The following is a 24,997-nucleotide window of genomic DNA, read 5'->3' as shown; positions in this document are numbered from 1 at the left end:
CAGTTCTGATAACGCACAAAAAATAAGCAGTAGAACAAATATTTTATTTCAGAACAAACATTAAACAAGAACTTACAATTAAACTTTGTAAGAAAATAGCGATAATTCGTAGAAAGCGCAGCAAAGTTATTTTGAGAATCATATCCACATAAATTATGAACTATTTGAAACGTATGATATACAAAGATAGGCCCAAAAATTCAGTTCAGTTTTGAGAAATTTTGTTTCACAATTTCAGGTCAGGCAGTAAGAAAATTAAATTGCAATGGTTATTATAGTTTCGTATATAATTTAGTTATTAAATTTACTAAATAAAAATGTCATTACATATTTTTCTTACTTCTGTTACACTTGTTTGTTACTTTTTAACAATACATATATATATACAAAATAAATAGGCTGGTAAATAGCTTCATGTACAAAATAAACAAAAAGCAGTAAATATCTACAAGTTGCCATAAACCAAGCTGTAAAGCATTTCATTTTATTCCAGTCAAATAGTTATAAATACCAAGATTCCGTACTCCAAATATATTTAAATTTTTCTTAATTATCAAATAGCTATTAGTTCTTCTCAAAATAGCTCACAAATACATTGTTATACCTTCCTAGGTAACTTTTGAAACATGAATACTGTAAGGAGATATAGCTTATAATATTTTATACCAATAAAGTTAACAAGAATACGGAAAAGCCGATCGAATGGGTGAAACAAAATATCCAATTTTTCACCGACTCAGCTTTAAAATAAAGCCAGACTTCCTAGCTGCTCTGCCTTAACTGTCCCTCGTTTCGCGAAATATAGAGAGCAACAGAGTTTGCCGAGATTTCAATTCTTCTAGACAATGCATATTAAAATTTATGCTGACAAACTCCGATATGTTGTGACCTTTTTTTGTCCATCGGACCTTAAGATCTGCTGGATCATATAGAGAATAAAATAATAATGATTCGAATATGCATATATCGCATATACAAGGAAGTAAGATGCTGAAATAATGATATGCTTATCGATGGGATTTTCAGAATAAAGAAAAAGTGCAGTATAGGAAAATAAAAATGAAGGCTTGAATTTGCAATTATATTTATAAAATGTTTACAGAAAAGTTGTAATAATAAAATAAAAACAATGGCCATTTTGATCATATTTTATTCCTTTCATTTGCTAATAGAATATTTCACTAATAACTATATTTCTCTACCAGAAAAAAAATATCTACATTCTTTCATATACTATATTTTTCTTAAACGATATAATGAATAAAGATTCACTATATGTGCTCAAGAGAATAATATGTTTCTATTTAATAATTTAAGATTTAATAGCTTCTTTGATTTTAATGAACATAACATAAATAAGTATAACATAAGTAAAAATTAAAAACAAATCAAAAAATAATCATACAGAAAATTTGAGGTTTTTTGACTTTACCTCATTAAGTAATTATTACAAGCTACAGCTTGTGTTAGGCTTCACGAAGATACTAACAACTTCTATACAGAAAAAGGTGTGAAACCATCCCCCCAAAATTATTTAATAATTTGGTCCAATACATGTGCCAACCCGCCTATGGACGATTGAAAAATCAATGCATACTGCCTGTTCTAACGAATGGTGCGGAGACGCTAACATTAACCTGTAACTGAAAAAAAAATGAAAACTGTAACCAAAATCAGAACAACGCAAAGAGCAATGGAAAACTTGCAAAATGGATCAATGTTGGGGATATCTTTGAAAGACAAAGTACCGAATATCGAAGTACGGGGGGGCGGGGACAGAACAAAAATCATAGATGCCATAGAGAAAATAACCACTTTGGAATGGAATTGGGCAGGGTACATTGCAAGGCTAAACGATGACCGATGGACGCAGAAAATTATAGAAACTTTATTTTGTAGATTTTCTTCAGCGGCAAAATACCCATAGGCCTTTTTTAAGAGATAAATCCGCTACAGAGGTATAGACATTATTTTTAATTCAGTTAAATCAAAATTACAAACAACTGAAAGCAGAACTGCAGAATCTGGAAGAATCCATCCGTAACCTGGAATAAGTGTCCTCCAAGGGACTAAGACACTCGAAAATGTTCCTCAGAACTAACGACCGAGAAAACATTTTCCTTGATTTAAGTAAAAACAACCTTCGGATTGTCATGAGGTTTCTAACAGGACACTGTCTCCTCAACGAACACCTCAGTAGGCTGAAGCTGAGAAACAACGGGGAATGCAGATTCTGTGGGGAAAATGGGGAAACACCAGAACACCTTATCACTGAGTGCGCCGAGACGACGACTGTTCGTGCCATGAATTTTGGTACGGCTGATGTCGAGGATGGAGAGCCGTCTTAGATACTGGCTTTTTTTAAAGCCCTGAGACTGTATGACGAGTTATAACTCGTTATAACTCAAGAAAGGGGAACACGCAATAGATCTGTAAGGTCGCGGTGATTAACTCCCCTCTTAAACATTCTACATTATACATTCTAAATCAAAATTAAAACTTAGTTTTATTTATTAGAGGTAATGACTTACAATTAAGTAAAACTAATGTATTTCAACACAAAGCTTTTAAAGTGGAACAAGCCATATATATTGCTGTTGCATTATACTTACAAACCCAAATTATTTTGTTATACTTGTGGAAACTTACAAACCCAAATTATTTTGGATACTTCTGTTGAAATACTATACCAACTCTAAACTAAGTCGTTATATTTTAGACAAAAGAAACTCACTCAAAAGCAAAAACTTTTCTTCGCTAGTCCCAAGACCAGAACGATAAACAACAAAATACACACAAAAGCAGCAAAGGAACTATCCGAAAAACTCAGCCGAATAAATGAAGAGCTAGAAATTATATTTAGCGCCACACCTCCGAGAATGAACATGAGATGATAATAGAGAGATAGAGAGCTGGCCTCTGTGGAGCCGTCTCAGATACTGGTTTTTGTTAAAGTCCTGAGACTGTATGATGAGTTATAACTCGTTATAACTCAAGAGAGGGGAACACGCAATAGATCTGTAAGGTCGCGGTGATTAACTCCTCTCCTAAACATTCTAGATTCTAAACCAAAATTAAAACTTAGTTTTATTTATTAGGGTAATAACTTACAATTCAGTACATCCAATATGTTTTAACACAAAGCTTTTAAAGCAGAACAAGCCATAAATATTGCTGTTCAACTATACAACAACAAACCCAAATTATTTTGTTATACTTGTGGAAACACAATATTTCTGTTGAAATACTATACCAACTATGGACTAGATCGTTATATTTTAGACAAAAGAAACTCACTCCGAAGCAAAAACTTTTCTTCGCTAGTCCCAAGACCAGAACGATAAACAACAAAATACACACAAAAGCAGCAAAGGAACTATCCGAAAAACTCGGCCGAATAAATCAAGAGCTAGAAATTATTTTTAGCGCCACACCTCCGAGAATGAACTTCTAAAGGAGGTACGGCGATTTATCGCAAGTGTTAGTTTCAATTTATAGACGCTGGAGTGCACTAGGTGAAGCTAATGGTTGTTGTGGCCCCGTATACCGATAGTGGCAGGCATAAATCAAAGATAACGGGCAGTATTTTTTTCCTGATAGTAGAGTTAAAAACCTTATAAAGTCGATTTTGTCTAATTATAATAACAGTTAATCTAAGGACATTAAACAAATTGTAATGAGTTATTAAAGACTTTAATGAGTTAAGTCTTTAATAACTCATTACAATTTGTTTAATATCCGTAAGTATTCGATTCATTTTTCGAAGGTTGATATAAGACTTGAGTGAGTGAGTGAGAGGCGACCTTAAAGATCTGTTGACATCAGACTTAAAATTTAAGTAATTTTCAGAATGATCAGGATGATTTGTGATATTCACAGATAGAAAAAGAATTAATTATTCTGATACATTTTTAAAACCAGCATTTCTTTTTAAACTGTTATATAAACTGGTAGATAAAAACGATTAGACGATAAAAGATAACACTCAATACCACTACCAAATAAAAATATTAATTTTTAAGAACCGGTTTTAATTATTTGTTGTGTTACGGGCGTGCGTAGTGTGTGTCTGTTGTTTTTTAAGTTAATCAAGGAAATTACTTAGCATATACAGAGTGTCCCATTTAAAAAAGTCATCCTGACACACTCGCACTTTTTTAGATACCCTGTAGATGTTAAAATATTCTCCTTAAATACATCCTAGTACATATACTTTAGGTTTGCACTTAAACCAAATTCCCATTTTTTTTTTTTTTCTATTATTATATTACTATTGTCGGACACTGTATTGTGGGTGGTGACAATTTCGATGCTCAACATTGGCATCTCAGAAATTACGAGAGATACGAATTCCGTTAAATGGGACAAAAGTTGCGTAATTAGAAGTTTGACAACACCTATGAAGAAAACCCCGGTATCCTGATTAGTTTTGGATTTATGTCAAGAAAAATGAAAAATACGTTTATTTTAAATGGCAATATCTTTCAGAACTATTGTATCATTGCAATGTAAGTTGGTAGTTTTATACTTATAACCTCGGCCAATTAAATGCCATTTTCAGAAAATTTCTGTTTCTAGATTTTGCGCAACAACAGTCAAGTTTTTGTGTTCTTATGGCCGTCATTTTGAATTTTTATCGTATTAAATACGGTGGTGTATCTAATTTTTGTCTATTATTATGTAAATACACTAAAAAAGTAGATTTTTTAAAATTCGTTAAAAGATCAAGGGCCCTTGGAAAATCCAATTTATACTTTATATGACGCGAAGTTATTTTTTCTTTATCTTTATTATGTCAAATCTGGACGTACAAAATTGTATAGTTCAATACAGGTCAATACAGAACCTTAAAATTTTAATGTCAAGAACACGTTAAAAGAATATCTTATTTGTGGTCTGGTTTTTCTAATTAAATGGGGATTTTCTTTTGCATAATAATGTGATTTTTTTTCTGTTAAATGTATCAGACTTTGTAAATAAAGATTCAGCCGTCTATAATATTTTTCTAGAAAAAAGGGGGCTCTCTTGAACACCTTCACGAAACCATTTGCAAAATTGTAATATTCTCTCGTGATCACCAGCATCTAAAAAAAAATGTAAATTTGGTACACATTTAAATTTAAAGTTGTGATATCTGTGGTTATTGATAATTTTCCGTACATAAGAGCCACTACCCCCGCGACCAATTTTACGGGTAAAAAAGTAATTTTATGGTATAAAGCAGAACCTACATAAATAAAATGCATGTTCCCTCAAACAAAAAGCAATTGTTTTTAACACGGTATATAAACATTACGATGGGTCTTATTTTATTGAACGATAAAGAAGCGGATATTTTCCGAAGCAAAATTGCAGGGTACATTTCATGGTATAAAACAACCTTCAAATAAACTTTATATTTACCATTGAAACGGGTAAAAAACTTAATTCTTTCGCCATAAACTTCCCTGTTTTATCTAGCCAATTTTCTTTAATACACTAACATATATCAAAGAGGAAGTTGTAAAAGAAAAACTATTCTTTATTTAAACTGCGCAGAATATCTCCGGGCGCACATCTAATTTTTATATTTTACGATACCAGACGTATCTTAGAAGAGAATGGAAGATTTTACAAACTCAGGATAGTATACGAAAAAATAAAAAGAGAAACAAATATTAAGCTATCATTTCATCTTTATGATATACATAATATGCTCTAATGACTTCATTACTGTTTAGTTTAAATATTTGATTAATATGATGATTAATTATTGAAATTTGATATTTACGCGCATTTTTTTTTATTTGGCACCATAACCCAAACCGGCTAATTTAGTTATCCACCTGTACAACTTTTCATATTATCGATTTTGATTCCCAAAAGCGCATATAGCGTCACGCACGAGTAGTCAGTGTTTTTCTAAGCTGTTAAAAATGTCCAGTTCGGATAGTGACGAAGAAAGTATTGGTACCCCTCCAGATATAATTGAAATAGCAAATGAGGCTACGACGTTTTACTCTACGATAAAGTTTTTAAATTTAACTTATTGTACAATAATCACTTTAAATGTAGAACAAATGCTACACAGTGGTGAATTCTAATTTTGGTAGTTTTTATTCATGAGAATTTGTTCTTCATTTATTTGAAAAATCAAAATATTTTTCATTATAACCTTTAAACCAACTAATATACCGTGCTTTATTTTAACTGTGAACATAGGCGTAACAGAGTGTGCAATGCTATATTGCTAAGTATAAATTATTTTAAAGAATAATATTATTTGAATGAATATTATGCAACCAATACTCACACAATATATTTTTTGTTTTAAAATATTTTTTTTGTTTAGCTAAAAATAGTTCTAGACCCTAAATGGTACCTGATTAAAAAATATCAATATTTTTGAATTTATTTTACGCCTATTAATTTTTCGGCGAAAAACAGTATTGCCTCTGGGTTTCACGAGGGGCAAACCGCTAGTGGTAATTATTGTACAAGCACTTGGTAATACTGGTATTTTTTTGGTACTTTTGATACTAATTTGGTATTTTGGTACTAATTTGCATTTTTGGTACTAATTTGGTATTATTTGGTAATAAACTGGTATTATCTGGTAATAAACTGGTTTATTTTGTATTAAACTGGTATTAAACAGGTATTTTGTTGGACATCTGACAACGCTGGATTAGACGCACATGGCGACGGCCGGGAAGCCGATTGCATCATTTCTAGCCCATTTGCATTGAAAATGAGCCGCCTTCGCGCTTCACACGATCAAAAATTTTTGGTGTTGACCTATTTTATATGAAGTATTTTAAAGTTTTTATATTTAAATCAAATTTTTTTTTTAATAATAAAATATACCTCGTACATACATGTTTAAGAATAATTACTTGTGTTTCGATGTTAGGTTGCTGGGCTATTTGAAAAATAGGTTATAATTGCCAAGCTTGCAATTTTTCAATGCATAAAATGGTTTTTACGCAAAAACGGTACATAGCGTCATAATGAAAAAAATATCAAGAAATTAAAGAACTCGCATCACGGAAACATAATATGGATCTCGTTAGAATTTCTTATTTTTCTTGTGCATATAATTATATTTTTCAGCTTATAAGTAACAAATAGCGCAAATAATAAAAAATTCTATTACTTTTTATGTCTAGTTTTTACTTTATAAATTTTTGAAGTATCCATGTTAATGGAACCGTTAAAATGACTTTTTAAACGTGTCATGATATTATCTTTATTCGATTTCCCAAAAAGTACGGTTCTGGAACGGTTCAAAACAATGGCACAATATGATTGTTTGCAACTTTTGACATGAATGATTGTCGTAATTAAACTGTGCGATTGTTTTAAACCGGTCTAGAACCGTACTTTTTGGAACTCGAATTAAGCTTTTATATGTTTTTCTGACCTAATTATAGTAGTTTGACATGAATAGGCCCTAAAGCTCCAAATATCTTAAATTCTTTAGATACTAAAAAGAATAATACTAATTTGGTATTTTTGGTTCTAATTTGTAAATAATTTGGTATTTTTGGTACTTTTTTCCAAAATTGGTATTTATGGTACACCATTTTTGGCAGCGGCTTGCCCCTCGGGGTCTCACAAATTACAATGATTGACGTGTTCATGTTAAATAAGCGACTGTATAGATCCTTTATATGTCCCAATAGGTTAAATTGAAGATCAGGTTCGTCATTTGTATAATAAAATGTACGGCATTAAAACACCAGTTGGACCTAGCAATATACTTTTATTAAAGAAATCATGCAATAATATTTTTAAGTACCCATTATTCTACCATAGACTAGTGTTCATCTCAGAGCTGCAATTTGCCTTGGCAAAAGCCTAATAAAGCGAAATGCCTTATTTTACATTAAACCAGAAAATTAGGCTCGATATTCTGCGGTGCGCTATCCTACGTTATGAAACAACAGTTTTATACGCGTTGCCGAAATTGCCGTACCGGAAATAATCCATTTTGATAACCAGCAAGAATATTACATTACTGCACAGTGGAATATACGGTTTTGCTTTGATCTTTAGATTTCATAACGCTAGGGGACAACATATTTTCAGTATTTTAGTTTTATTATTCTCTTTAATTTTAAAAACTTAAGCTTCTTATAATTAGTAACTAACTAACTTTATACATTAAAGTATAAAACACGCTCTACAATATGCGGAGACCTCTTCGAAGCAGGCCAAGATCGCTTTTCCTCGCCCAATTTTAATGTTACTTCGGTTTGTTTCGACCTACTTTCGATTCTAAAAACTACTCGTGAGAAGAGCTAGGTTTCTTTTCGGCGTTTTTGTCGCATCGTTCAATTTTGTTTCGTTTTGAACCATTTCCAAAACGTGGCGGTATCTTTACCCGAGGCAAAGGACTTTTATTTCACAAATCTTAGTGAAATAAGTAAACCTTAGACGTTTCTAAATAGCGGTATTGTTACGATGATATTTCGTTATATATATATATATATATATGTTATTATTATTATGCTATTGTTATTATGGTTATATACATATATATGTTGTTATTATTAAGGAGCATATATATGTATATATATATATATATATATATATTATATATATATATTATTATATACATATTATTATTATTATTATTATTACATATTATTATATACATATTATTATTACATACATACACATATTATTATTATTATTACATATTATTAAAAAAAAAAAAAAAAAAAATATACATACACATATTACAGCTACATACAGTTAAATATTTTTATACACATACATATTATTATTATTATTACATATTACATATATGTTTTTCATCAGAAATTTTAATTTAAAAAAAATGTTACATATATATGTTACATACATACATGTTCATCAAAACCACTGCCTGAAACACGCGTCATAATATATGAGTAGATATTTAAGAACAAAAACTCTTCAATTCAATCCGCTGAACATAACTAAACATAGTTATTATTTAACCTTATCATTATGAATCAGTTACAAAACTGTATATGTTATGCTCTACTACGCGGCCTTAATTACGCGTCAGGCAAGTATTAATAATCGTTGAATTCTTCTGGTGATTAACACATATTTTTTAATATTATCTAATAAACAGGCTATAAAATTTTAGAATGCCTAAAGTGTATTTTCCAGGTATAATTATTAAACATATTGGGATGGTCACACGAGCCGAAAAAAATGTCTGGCACACTTATTTCTGGGTTAAATAGATGCTAAAATTTAAAAATAAACAAATTCCAAGTTGTCTAAGTAAAGGATATGTTTTGATTTATTTTTTTGTAAATATGGTTGCGCGGTAGCAAAATAACCGCAACCCACCATTAAAATTCAAAATTTTATAAAAATACTCATTACACTTAAATGCTCTATCTAAAAAGATAAAAATTATTTAAGGAAGAGCGACTTTCACAAATATAAGATTTGTCAGCATTCATGGGACACAGGGCACAGAATAGGTTTCCTTTTAACACTGCAAAATTATAAAAGAAAGAAGCGATAGCCTCTAAAAGAAAAAATTAAAAGAGGCGTTTTAATAAAATCAAAATAAATGTATTTATTGCTCATGCATCTGTAGATGTTAGTAATGTATGGCTATCGCTTCTTTGACTTTTAAAGAACATACCATAAATAAACATAACATACGTAAAAATTAAACACAAATTAAAAATAATCACACAGAAAGTTTGAAGCTTTTTGGTTTTTACCTTATTAAGTAATTGTTAGCAGGTAGTAATTGTTAATTTTAAGTTTTATAAATAATTAAAAAAAACTGTTTTTTTTTATTTTTAACAGAACGTCAACGGTTTTTGTAGACGTATCTGTTTAAAAAAAAACTAAAGTGTTCTCGAATAGTTGCATTTAGATATTTTTTAGAGTTTTTTTCTTTTTCTCTTTGTATATTCTTTTGCTTCTGACGACGGAAAGAGATAAAATTTCCGAAACGTTAAGCATTTTTTGTCCATTATGCAAATTTCTTTATAGTAAGCCACTGCTGACAGTTAGTCTCCATTGGATTAACGCAGCAGTGTTTACAAAAAGTAACTACTTTATTTTGTAGATTTTATTACAGTGGAGTAAAGCTTGATTTTCATCCATCCGTTATACGTTGATACGATGGTCCGACCGTGCTCTGATTGGTCATAGCGTCTTCGCGCCACTTTTCATCCGTAAATATTTTACTTCAGCCCGTCAACGGACCCGTTCATACGATAACGGACGTTTTGACACTTTTTTTGACAAATTTAATCTAACCTTAATAAAAATATAAGTAAAATAGCAAAATCGTTATGGAAACAAATATATAAAATAACACCAACGTATATCCGATAAACGGGGGCATGAAATTGCAATAAATTTAAAAACTGCGTTATTTTCCAACCAATCAAAGTCTTTAAATTCTACCAATAAAATTAATATCGTATCAACGTATTGTCGTACAACGGATGCATGAAAATCAAGCTTAGATAACCCACAGGATTTTTTTTGAGAAATGAATCCGCCACAGAGGTATAGACATTTTTTAAAAGACCCATTGTAATATTATTTAGGGCAATCTCATTACGACCCTGTCAATTGACCACTGTCCAGATGAGTCACTGTGAGTCGAATTTGTCGACCTTCTCGTCTCTATTCCAGTTCGTTGGTGGACGCGGCCGGTCCAGGGTCCCGAGGTTAGTTAAGTCCTTTTGTCCGTTCATAAAGACAAATGAAGGGATTTGCAGTTATTTTATGGCGTACGTGACGTTACACGACGCCGACTGTTTGTTTTTTATATCCCGGAATTTATCTTTATGGCGAAGGGTCGGCGAAGGGAAGGATGGCCGATAAAAAGGTCGAAAGGGTCATATTAGACGCTATGAGATGATGGAGGTTATTTTCCTGTCATTTGTAAATCAATAAATTAAAACCAGTAGCCTTTACGGTCAACAGAAAAAAGTTCTAGCTCTATACCAGGTGCGTTTCAAAAGTGGCTCAACCCTATAACTTTTTTATTTTTTCAGATAAAAAAAACAAATTTTGTATATTAGATTTTGTATACTGACTATGTCATTTAAAAATCAAAAGCTGTAGTAATTTCCAGTGAAACAGGAAGTGACCAAAAATAATTGAATACGTCAATCAATACTAATTTATGTCATACTGGTTGAAGCCTGGCGCATCCGCCACGACATCAGGAAGAAAAAACACTTTTTATTTTTTTTTAATTAAATGAAAAACAAAAATTCCGGCGACGACAGTTTTTAGAAGAGCCAATTAGCTATCTTTTAGTAAAAAAAAAGCAACTTTCTAGAGCAAGTCGTTACTTCATTAGAGACGAGACAGATAAACAATAGCATTTTATATTATGTAGATACTAACAAACGAAATTTTGTTTTTTATTTAAAAAAATATAAAAGGTATAATAGGGGTGAGGCACTTTTGAGACGCACTCGGTATAAATTTATAGTTATTAAAACAAAGAGTGAAGTGAAATAAACAGTAAGATGCCGATGTCTATGTATGTATGTAAGATGCAGATTGTTTAAAAATGCAAATTGAAAATCTTTCATCACATACAACGAATTTAAGTAATACTAAATTATAATAATCCGTTAGCAAAAAAAAAATTATCAATATACAGTGTACTTCGAATTGTATTCAGGAAACTTCGCCAGCATATTTTGCCGAGAAAAGTAAGTAAAAAAGTTCGTATAAATGTATGTCCCAAAATATTTAGTTTTTTCGACGTTAGTTTAAAAGCTATTTCGAAAAAATCAAAATAAAATTTAATCTTCTACACCCTGTATCTCCGAAACAAAACATTTTAAGACATAAATTGATTTTAGTTATTTTTCTCTGCAGAATATATAACTTAAGTATTTAATGCATGATATTTCTATTTAATTAATATTTATTATTTTAGTTATACACTTTAGTGCACTTTTATCAGCTACTAAAAAAATGGGATATTTACTAAACAAAAATAATAATAGAGCTTGCTCTATTACTCTAATAACTACCTCGACGTTTATTAAATCTGTTCAAGACTAAACTTCCACAATAACTCTCGAGTTGGAGCTAATAAGAGTCCATGTTAACAAGGTCTATACCAAAGTCCAGATACAAGTAATGCTGATTAACACAATAAGGTCAGAACTTTGAGTTAACAAAGTGATTTATGCATTAAAATATTACATAATACTAATTTATTTAATTAAAATAAAATGATTAGTTTTATTAACAACAATACTCTATGAAATTATTGTAAAGAATGGACACTAAGCTGATTCATAGGAAATTCGTTAAAGTGGGTACAGATTCAGCGAACGAAGGCAAACGAATGGTTGCGATCGAATTCGTTTGGATTATGTGTACGTACGATATCATCGTTGATTGAAGAAATAAGACGATATGCAACCATATAGGCGATTTTGTGGAACAAAACCTGTCCGAGATGTAGCTGGCGTTACCGGCAGCCTATCCGAGATTTATGTCTGAGTTTTAGATCTGCGCCGCTGCGCGCCGATAGTCGTTTACAGCGCAGCGGATAAAGAATACTGTACTGTAGTTCTATTTTGAATCGATGAAGTGTGGTTGCCGGAGGCAGTCTTGCCAGAATTACTGATTAATCCGTAGATTTATGGATTAATCAGAAAAATTCGACCAAATCTCTTGGACCAAATTCGTTCACCTTCGTAAGACTTTACAATCGTTTTATAAAATAATTTATTCCATTTCTAGTTATTACTAGTGAATTCCATATATTAGTTTTCAACCAATAGTAATATACGTAGAATTATTTGTGAAATATTTTCATTTGAAAAAGACAGTTAGGTACATAGTAACTCTTGTTGCTACTATAATATAACTATATTAATATACAGTCCACATAGATATACAGTTGTTAGCACATAAACAATATCTGCTAAGTTATGTATAGTTCTATGAACGAATGAAAATATATGGCACATTATTTTAACAAGATATAGATCTGAACGTAGAAGGTATGGGAGTGCTTCTAACTTCTCATCGTTTAGACAGATCTCTCTCTCCAATCGTTCCTCATATCTGATGGTCGTGACTTCTATGAAAATACTTTTTGTTTTATAAGATCTTTCCAGGCTAATCTGTCTTCAGCTCGATGGATAGCTGAGTGTAGGGGTAGACCCGTTGTTTATCTTACTTGATCGATACATCTTGTTGGGGACCGACCTCTACATCTTTTTTTCTGGACATCACTAGTTATAATAATTTTTCCATGTTGTTGGCAGGTCTTCGAGCAATGTGTCCAAAGTACTCGAGGATACGTTTCAGACAGTTTGCCGACAGCCGGGTGCTTATGTTGAGCTCATTAATTATTGATAGATTAGTTCCAGCTGTTTAAGGTATTCTCAGCATACGTCTGTAGCACCACATCTGAAAGCTGTGTATCATGCGCCGTTCCAATGCTTTGATGGTCCAGGATTCCACTCCATAAAGAAATATTGAGAAGACAGTTGTATGCAGCAAATTCTTTTTTGTGTGGGTTGTTATCTGTGCTCTGTCATATTCTTGTAAGAGGCGTTGTGGCAGTTTTTGCTAACTGTATTCTGCGTCTAATTTCTATTTTACAATTGCCTTCGTCGTTTATGTTTGATCCTAGATAAACAAAATCATGAACCATTTCGATACCATTAAGCTGGAAAGATTTTTGTAGGGTTTTTCCTCTGTCCACGAACATTAATTTAGTTTTTTGGCGGTTGATAGTCCCATCTCAGTACTTTCATTTTCCACTCGCAGCAGTAGACTCGCCATTTCTTCTTCACTGGTCGCAATTAGTGCTGTGTCGTCTGCAAATCGCAAGTTATTGATTTTAGCTCCTCCCACACTAATACCTCCATCCCAGTCTTCCAGAGCTCTCCGCATAATTTTTTCCATATATATATATTAAAGAGGATGGGTGAGAGTATACACCCCTGTCGGACGCCTTTATGTGTTTGAAAGGGTTCAGACATGTGTTCATTCACTTTTACCATTGCTGTGTTATTGGTATATAAGCTCTCGATCAATGCTACAAGATGTTCTGATATCCCCATTTCTCTTAAAATCCTCCAGAGCTTTATCCATTTGACGCAATTAAATGCTTTGATGTAGTCAACAAAGTAAATGACAGCTGTTACATTAGACAGATAGTTGGGTCTAAAGATAGATAGCCGTGTCGTTCTTGAACAGTATGAATTAAACCGACAAGAAAAGTTAACCTATGCTTGTTTTATTGATATACTACCGGTCTGAAGGCAATAAACTATAAGTAGTAATAAACTATAACTAGTAAAAGCACAGGTTATTGGGTGGTAAGAGTTTCAGTCTAATACAATTATTAAATATTGTTTATTTGAAAATAGTTTGGACGACGGTTTGTAAATTATGAAATAAAATATCTTCTTCGTCAGGCATTGTCTTTGATTCGAAAATTTTCATTTGTGCACACTTGTCATCACAAATGTTTATGAAGTAAAACTAAACTTACATCACTAAGGCTAGTCTTTGAATGCGAGCTGAGATCACTAACTCATTTTAATAAATCTACTTATAAAATCACTATACCAACAACTCTTCTCCAGCAACCCTTATTTGTTTCCGCCGAAAAACTGACGTTTTACGTATACCTTGTTAGAAAAATACTCTGATACAATAATTTTCTATTCTAAATGAAAAATAAAACAAATTAAAAAAAATATATAAAACAATAGATAATGTTAATGTATTTGCTTGGTGGAAAATTAATTTCATGTCTTGTATGCCCTTGAATAGTTTTATTTAGATATTTTGAATAGTTTTTTCTTTGTTCTTTGTGTGTTTCTTTTTTGCTTCTGACAACGCGAGGAGATATACCTATTAAACTTTAAGCATTTTATATTGGTTAAGAAAATTTATTTTCCTAGTAAAAATCAACTAAACAGCAGGTTTATATTTGTATTTTACGCATTGGTGTTTAGAAAAAATAACTTTTTTATTTTAAATATGCCCTTCCAGTGGTGAAAAGTCCAGAATCCTTTTAAAGAGAAGAATATGAATGCTCAAAACAAATTTCTTATTACTGAATCACACAATATTAGGAATTTATTGAAGTAAAAGAAGAACGGAACGCGTATTTGTTATTGCTCTGATTAACCTCAAATTTATCAAAGCATTCTCTGTTGATACATAAATATTATCTATTTCCGAACATTTCGAAGAGACGATTTACTAAAATCTTATCTAATGAATAAACATAACTTTTGCTGACCAATCGTGGTGCAATCAAGATGGGGGCCTAAACCCATGATTGCTAATACAATTCGTCCCTACGTGGGTCAATATTAAACAAGATTTTTGGCGACGAAAGCAAATATTCTTGATTTAGCTTTTATGTGTGACCCCAGGGTCCAAAAAGAGAGAAACGAGGGCGACATTTCGGGGAATATTGGGAAGGAAGGCTAATCCGCACGACAAATACAAGGTTGCAGATATAAGGGAAAATTGAATAATACGGAATTTCAGCTTTGCTCTTCTTTGTTTACTTATTTGAGATATTATTGTGAAGAAAGACGCAATAATGACGCTATTTTAATAATGAAAAGCAAAAATAATTTAATCATCTTATTGATATAATTTGAACAAGTACTGATAGTAAGAAGTTTTTGTAATATGATTATGTTTTCTGGATCCAAATTAGAAAATTATATTTGCCTTTATTTAATGACACATCATTAAAACTTCAACAGTAAAATGGATAAATCTGTAAAACAGAATTGAAGTAAGTACTCTTGCTTTAGTCAGAATTTTCAGGACTTTTTTGGCTTTTGGCGACGAAGTATACCGGGTGCGTCTTAAAAGTGGCTCACCCCTATAACTTTTTTATTTAATTTTTTAGCTTCCATTCCTGATGAAGTCAATAAAGAATTGACGAAATATCGAGATATTAAAGCAAATTAGTTTTAATAACTAGCTGCATACCTGGTAAAATATTAATATATTACTAAAGTATTTTCTACTAGTCTTTTCAATATGTAACTATACAGACAGAAGTCTTAACAAAAAGATATTAAAAAAATGTACTAAAGTTCTTGCTGAAATAGGGTTAAAGCTTAGTTCATTTAAACTTAGATTTCAGTCGATGTTTCTGGTACAAGGTCGTATAATCCGAAGGAGTTTTCCTATAATTACATGTATTCGAAACAAAAGGGCTAAAATCTAACTCGCTCTAAGTTAGTTTTCAGTTAGATGAACAATATTCCTAAGCCGGAAGCGTGTAAATTAAACAAACAACATTTGCATGTTCGAGCTATAATTAAACAAGGTATTGCGAGGTATGAAATTATTCAGTTACCCATATATTTTTTTCTAACGTTTCAATTTAACTAAATCAGGGTTATTTGTAGAGTTTTCGTGGAAGCCTAGCTTCTATTTAGTGGAGAAATTAATTTAGATGTCAGTTATTAACCGTTAAACTGTAGGTTCATGCCTTGTTTATATAGTGAATAATTCTATGTTTTCTCTTTTTGTACGCCTCGAGACGTCAGAGAAGGTGTAGAGAAAAAAAATAAGCATGAAAAATAACCTGTTTGGTTCTATTTTTTGGGTCGCTTTATTGTCAGATAATGTTTTATGTCGAGTATGAAATTTTTTAAGAAAATTATTGATATTTGGTAAAAGAAATGTTTTATTTTAGATGACAGAAAAACAGCTAACTGCAGCTGTCAAACTCGTGAGGAATATGTGTGTGGAAAAACCAAAGCTACTGCTGGTAAATAATGTAAGTTAGTGGCTTACGCTGTAACTTAATAGATACAATTTTAGAGGATATTGATAAAATGCATGTTGGAGACTGGGATGTCGATCACAACGCAATGGTAAGAATTTGTAAAGTTTTATTTATATTAACCTATTCCCATATTTAATTATAATTTTTTCTACATGGTAAGCCAGTATATAGGAAAAGCTCCTCGTTAGTTTTTCTATTTCAAATTGTCATTCCAGCCTTATTTATAAAATATGCGAGAAATAGTAGCACATATTTTTCAAAATATTTTCATTGACCCTCAGTTCAAAAAATAAACGTTTTCTTCAAAAATAAACATACTAAAACAGACAAATTTGTTTGATTTATACATAGTAAGACAAAATAAGAAGTGATAATTTTTCCCGCTAATTTAAATATTACAAACTGTTTTTCACGTCATAAATCAACACGATTTTTATCAAACATTTTGCTTAATTAAGCATTAACCAGATAAAAAATGTAATAAACTGCTAACAAAAATAAAGCTTTTTCGGATAACTTGGTGACGTTATAATTGAAAAGTACAACTTACCTATATTTACACTTAGTCTTATATTTCATCACCATCATCGTTATGTGTCCAGCTTATTCAACATTTCCAATTATGATGAGCTTGAGGAAGGAGCATATCAAAAATCTTAGGTCCACCGCGATGGGACTCAAATATGCCCGACTTAAATTCCGGTTTATCAGTGCCGTTCTAATTTTATTTAAAAAAATTTAAAACTATGATGTAGGGTAGACGTGGGGTAGACTCGATAATTTTTTTTTATTTTACGTTGTGAATAAATGTTGGGAGTTATTAAAATTGTTATAAAAACATATTATTATAATAAAAATAGATAAGTTTTAATAATTATTTATTAACACAAACATCCAATACGCTACTGAAGTAGGTAAGTCAAATTGACGTATCTAAATTCTTTGACATCTAATCTTTGACAAGTAGTAAATAAAAGCAAAAAATGCAAGAAAAAATATATAATTAGTTAACTTAAGTGAATTTCATAAATGATCGGTTTACACTATGTATGTATATTATATAGTCACTTACTACGAAAAAGTTGTTCCATTATTTTACTCGATTTTGCCGAGATCTACCGCACGCTACACAACCAACTAATTTAGAGTCTTTTTTCGATAAATCGCGATAGTGTCACTGTTAATTTAAGTTCTGCCACAATTTCCATCTAGATTTACTACCTTTATACAACTATCAGTAGTATAATAAATAATAAATAACATAAAATAAGCTCCGTAAAGACTGACAAATACACAAAATTTCAAATCAAATTCAAATGTGTCAAATGAATCGTCAAACAGAACTGTTAAGGATCCCCGAGTCCTTTTTCCGCCCACCATGCATGAATACATGGATAGCATTATGCTCCTTCCTTAGTCTTCTTATTCAGAGCATGTAATAATGTATCGTGATAGGAATAAAAATCCTAGTTTAAAAAAAATTGTTTTATTAATTTAAAACTTTAACATTATTGAACATTAAAACATGCATAAATAATTATTGTTATGACAACTCTAAAATTAAAATAAAATCGTACCATCCTTAATATTTTTAATTTGGGATTTAGACGTCGCGTTGTCATGACTAATTTCCCAACTCAACTACACATGGGGGGGGGGGGGGAGCATCCCCCCCAACACCCCCCATAGCTTCACCACTGTTCGTTAGTATTTGGTAAATTCAGTTTGAGACCTGCTTTATTGCTAGTTGTATTTAGTTCGTTGATTTGTGTTTGTAGTTATTGATTACTATTGGCAATTAAGCCTATTTCATTATCGAATCTTAGATCGTTAAAGTATTCTCAATCTATTTTTTCAATCTTTTGTTGGTCTAGTCTAGTTTATGGACAATTTCTTTTAGTGCTGCTGTAAACAGCTTTGACAATCCCGCATCTCCCTGTCTTTGTATATATTAGTAAGATTTTCTCTATAAGGCCTATCTGTAGCTTGTTATACAGCTACTTATATGTTTATATTTAATAACTAACTCTTACTTTTTATAATCATTAAACTACACCGTTTTATTTATTGTGATAATATTTTATGATGAATGGTATGATTAATATTTTCTAATTATTTTATCCTTTTTAGTGTTACATGTACTGTGGTTTAAACATGTATAAATTGGTAAGTAATACATTAAAAATATTAAGCAATATTTAATCAGTTTCGGCCAATTTGAAGATAGATAAAGACAACAAATTTGACAGAAAATCTGCAGAAGCCCAATTAGCTCAGTTGCCGGCTAGTATGCACGAATATGTCAATAAGTGTATGGATCAATGCGAAAATGCCGGTAAATATTTTTATATGCACTCAGATGCAAAGAAATGCGACGGACAATTTATTAAAAGTTCTGTGTGGACGGACAACTTTTTAAAAATGCGTCTGTTGACATGAGTCAAAAAAAGAAAAAAGAATTGTGAAGGAGACATGGCTCTGACCGAAAAATAATGTTTTAGGAAAATTTACTCACGAAATTATTGCATAGGGTGTTATAAAGATAGGACAAAAAACAACTCTTCGATTAATCTTGTAACTCAAATACTAAAGTTTATAATAATCTGAGTTTACGAATTAAGGTTGATATATTTATATACAGTTTGCTAAAAAATCAAGGAAATAAATAAAAATAAAAAAATCGCTTTCAACTAGACCAAAAAAAATCCGTTGCGTTTTTTTGCATTCGAGTATATATTAAGACGTTTTTTTAATATCTCACACGTTATAGTTTAAATTTAAAGTATATTAAAAGAAGAGCACTAAATTTGTAGGATTTGTTTTGGATCGACTTTGCATTAGAAAATAAAGGACATAATTCTAGATTTACTTTAATGATTTAATTGTATTTTTCAGCTACAAGTTTTGACGATAAATGTCACTCGGCTTGGGAATATTCTAAGTGCATGTATTTCTGCGATCCCGAAGTAAGGAGTCATTATATTATACTCAGAAATATAATTTATTCTAATCCATATTTTTTTAGAAATATTTCCTGCCATAATTCTTCCTATAAACCAAAGCATACAATAAACAACAAATAAAACCAAAATATCCGGTGAAAATCGACTATTCCAGTTTGCAGAAATAGGAAATAACCAACATTTTTGCCATTCGCATCGCATGTATTTTTCTTTTGAAAAACACAAGGAAATAAACAGCCATTAGTTATTTTCCCAGAATGTTTTATTTTTTTACCGAAGGAAATCAATAATTCTTTTGCTCAAAAGTGTATTTTTTACTACAACTAAATGCGATAAAAGATTAAATATAGCTGAATAAAAAAAGGTTTCATTAACGTCACTTCTACAGTTATGCATAAATGTAAAAATGTTATACAGGGCGGTCCGAATAGTATTCGAAAACTCCGGCAGCATATTCTGTAGATAAAAATATGTAAAAAAGTTCGTAGAAATTTATGTCCTAAAATATTTCGTTTCGTAGATAAAGGGTGCAGAAATTTTATTTTTATTTCGATTTTTTCCAAATAATTTCTGAACTAACTTCGATATTAGGATGAAAACTGGTGTCTGGTGAGTTTTGATATGATAAATTCGATTTTGATATCAATACGGGTCCTACTTCTAACGGGTGCCTTACTTACATATTTTCTAACTGAATTGAAGAGTAATAACTTCTCGGCCGTACGTATATAAATCTACTAGATGAAAAAACAAATATTTCCACAGTTTTTTACGTAAAAAAAGTGTTTTGGTAATAATTGCTACGACGAATGGTTCTCGAGATATCAAGTCATTAATACAAAAATTGAACATGTTGACTAGGTGCTTACTAGACTGAAATAATAGATTTGGATTTTTTTGTGCCAAAGGTTCAACAGAAACTGTTTTCATATTTTCATAACTTTATTTAGAAAAAAGTATGATTAATTTAAAAAAATAAAATGTTTAGAGTTTTATTATTTCAGTCAAATAATAATAATTATCTAATGAACATATTTATTTTTGTCCATAATTACATGCATTGATAATTTACATTTCAAATATCTTGAGAAGGGTTAGTCTTAACAACTTTTACCAAAAGGCTTTTTTAAGTAAAACGGCGAAAATGTATATTTTTTCACTCAGTACTTCTATACAGGTACTTCTATACTCAGAGAAAATCCGAGAATATAGTTTGCCTATGTTCTTGTGTTTTATAGACTACAAGAAGGCTTTCGATTGTTTGAGGTGGAAAAGTCTATGGAGGGTTCTGAGCGAAATGGGAGTTCCAAATCAATCTAGTGGCTCTTATTAACAATTTATATGACAATAATACGGCAATTGTCAACCTAGATAACAAAACGTCGGAACTTTTCAAACCTAGAAAAGGGGTACTCCAGGGCTGTATACTGTCACCCAGATTGTTTAATGCCTATGGTGAAGACATCATGAGACGTGCTTTGGAGGGCGAGGAAGGAGGAATCCTAGTCAATGGTAAAATCTTAAACAACCTCAGGTACGCGGACGATACCACCCAGAATCTGGGTCCCAGAATCCCAGATAACTAAAAGTGAAGAAGAAATGGCCCGGTTGCTATAAAGAGTTACCATCGAAAGCAATAATCTTGGTCTAGAAATAAACACTGATAAAACAACCAAACCAAAACCAAACTCGTGCTGATTGATAGAAGTGGTGCAGTTCGATTACACAACCTCCTCCCTAATATAGAAAGAGCAGATCAATTTATATACTTAGGGTCTTTAATAACAAATAATGGGGGCTGTGAAGCAGACATAAGAAGGCGTATAGCAATGGCACGGACGGTTATGATGAGCCTAAGAAAAATAGGGACAGATAGGAACATAACTAAAAACACCAAAAAGACCCTTGTTCGATCTTTGGTGTTCTCCATATTCCTATACGGGTCTGAGTCATGGACCGTCAAGAGCGCTGATAGACACCGTATAGATGCATTTGAGATGTGGTGCTGGAGGAGAATGCTCCGTGTCCCATGGACAGCTCGAAGAACGAACCAGTCAATTCTTAATGAACTCGGCATCACAGGTCGATTATCCACGATCTACCGTAGACGCATCCTGCAATACTTCGGTCATATCACTCTCAGAGGTGAAGACAATCTTAAAAAAATCATAATACAAGGCAAAGTAGAAGGCCGAAGAGCAAGAGGACGATCACCATCGAGATGGCTTGACCAAATAGCAAATATTACAGGTCGTCCATTTCAATCAAATCACCAAAATTCACAAAAAATCACCAGCTGCACATAGCTATAATGTCACGAGTCTTCAGACATGAAGAGACGACGAAGAAGAAGACTTCTATACAGACAAAAAGTTATGTCTCTTCAGAAGAGTTAAAAAATATGTAGGTGTATGTTGTCCCCTACAAGTAGGAATCATATTGACATCGAAATCAAATTCCTCATGTAAAAATACCCAGACACTAATTTTCATACAAATATTGACATTAGCTCAGAAATTATGAAACTTCAAAAATGAAACTTCAACACACTATATCTCCAAAACGAAGCGTTTTAGAACATACATTTATATGAACTTTTTTACCTTATTTTTATCTGTAAAGTATGCTGCCGAAGTCTCCCGATATAATTAGGACTACCCTGTATAATGTCTCTTTTCAGATTTTTATGAAATGTATTTCTGTATAAATCTTTTTTAAATCACACCGTTCGAACTCATTAACTTTTGCCATCGGCATCTGTTACGCTCTCTGCGAAAAAAGCAAGCAAACAAATAAACAATCGTTATTTTTCCATTGGGATCTCAGTTTCTCCTGGTTTCCCTCTGCGCTTAACGTTAAATAAATACGTAAAAATAAATTCGGCCGTTGGCTTCGGTCGCCGCCGCCGTCGACTCCATGAAGCCGTTTCAGTGGAATAAATTACGTCGACCCCTCCTAAACCGTAAATAAACAAAGTATTTTAAAACAAAAGTCCCTAATTCTTTTACGGCTTGACCCCGCAAATCCCCAAAGCTGCATCAACAATGCCGACGTTTTTCGCACAGATGAGATTTTTCGATTTGAGTAAAAAGATGGTTTCGTTAAAGAAATATACAACTGAAGCTGGTGGGTTTGGTGATAAAACTAGAAATTGTTTAGTTTAAGTAGAGTGCATAAGTAAAATTTTTTACAACAGTGTTCCATGTTCAGTCTCTGAGATTTCTTTCACACGAAGCCAGCTTCATAGCCACTTGGCTTATCAGTTGTGCTCGTTGACCACCAGTGGCTGATACAAATCAGAACACCAAATTAAATTCAGAGAATACCCTAGATATAGATGTCAAGTAACATTACCGACTGTATTGTTAATAATTCAACGACGACGAAGAACGAGACTAAAGAAAAAATTCTGGATATGCGCCATTTATTTGAGAGATATCAAATAGGTCTATTTTATAATTTTGTTGCTATAGTCTTCTAATTTTCTGTTCCAAATAATTGGTTCTCCTTCAGTGGCATTTATAAAATTCTCAATATTAGAATCAAGACTTTTTTACATAATTAATATTTAAATAATAATCGAGGAGGAGACTTTCAAGATGCATTTTGGAATCTATTTTTTCGAATTTTGTCAGAGAAAAACTGCGACACCTTTTTCAAGAAACTTACTGAAAAACTAGGGTACTTGAAAAATGGATAAAAATCCTAAAATTAGTACACCTACATGCGAAAAATCTAGTTATGATATCTGAAAACACTAAACAAATTGTCGACTGTTCTTTAAACGTGAGATTTGTCTTTATTTTTTTGCTACCACGGTCCGTATCCTCAAGTACATGATCTCCAGTCGTAGGCCCATTCGTTATTTTTGTTATATATAATAGCTCTAAAATCCTAAAAGGCTAATGGCTTCATTGGTTATCTTTCTCCACTTTGTCTTTCGCCTTTATTCTCCACATGGATGGGTTCTTATCCTTCTCAAGTCCTCTTCTAAATTCTTTTTCCATCTGTTTCTCGGTCTATCCCTCCTTTTTCCACCTAGTTCACGTCTCATTATCATTCTAGGAAATCTTGATTCAGCCATTCTTTCAATGTGTCCCAGCCACATCAATCTTTGCTTAACAATCCTTTACAAAGATGCAACCGGGGGGCATTGAAAATGATGAATAAAAACGTAAAAATATGATTAGTTAATATGAGTGTATTACATACATATTTGCTTAAAAGTTAGCTGTCTAGTCGATACAGGTAACTGACTTTCCAGTCGAGAAAAAGGTAGAAAACTGAAATTAATCGAAGCGGTCTCTTCTGATTTTAATTGTATATGAATGTAACAAATATAATTCAAGGATTATGAATTAGTGCCACTCAAACTTCTGTAACTTTGTCTGTGATTTTATTAAATTTATAAGATACTAAGGACCGTCATCAAATTTATAAGGTACTTCTGGAAATATCACAAACTTCAAATTTTGAATTTTAGTTAGCTTAATGGAAGGAAAAAATTAAAGATCCCGAAATACCCTTATGGATCAAAAGTTAGCTGTCTAGCCGCTACCGATAACCGACTTTCCGGCGATTGTAATAGGAGGACCAGTGATTGTTTTTAAAATTGTCATTTTTATATAACACTTTACTTTTGCACTGGAGGCGCGTTTCGCTAACCAAGATGCAAAAATAAAGTTTTTTGGTATATTGTGGCGATTTAGTGTTTTATTTTGCTGTTGCAACAATAATGTAATGTTCTTCCTAGCAGTAATAATCTACCATTTCGAGTATTAAGTAAATCTAAACTGTGCCCCTAACGATAAAGTTTTTTTAATTAGAAGAGAATATCTTACTGCCAAGTCATTATAATTATTACAGAAATAAAGATGACTAATACTAATACTAACAATTTATAACAAAATTGTTGAATAGGTGCTTAAAGAGGAACCAAATAAAATAAACTGACTTGGTTTTACATGAGATCTTACAACTTTTTATGGTGGAAGAATTGTGTTGCGAGACTTGGCATTTTTTACATTCTATATTTTTGATGGGATATCTTTTCGATTAATCCTCACACATGCATATAGCGCGAATCCCAGCGGATCTCCGCTATTTTCGGGCAGCGAGCGTATCGCAGCCGCCGGGCCATGCCCCGTCCCACAAAAACAATTACAGAACCAATTACGAGCGGCGAATATTAAAACCAGAAATCAAAGCGGACCATCCAGTGATTAAGATAATGCTATTACGCGCCTCGTATTCATCT

At 31.9% G+C, this 24,997-nt stretch overlaps 1 pseudogene; it reads left to right on the top strand.

Moving 5' to 3' along the window:
• Positions 1–19,985, top strand: part of LOC115887938 — a 42,800-nt pseudogene extending 22,815 nt beyond the window's left edge.
• Positions 19,986–24,997: the final 5,012 nt, after the last annotated feature.

This window comes from Sitophilus oryzae, unplaced genomic scaffold, assembly GCF_002938485.1.
Source record: "Sitophilus oryzae breed Bouriz unplaced genomic scaffold, Soryzae_2.0 scaffold_1166_pilon_pilon, whole genome shotgun sequence".
NCBI classification, from domain to species: Eukaryota; Metazoa; Arthropoda; class Insecta; order Coleoptera; family Curculionidae; genus Sitophilus; species Sitophilus oryzae.
The sequence above is the reverse complement of the archived record's forward strand: the minus strand, read 5'-3'. Positions and strand labels throughout refer to the sequence as shown.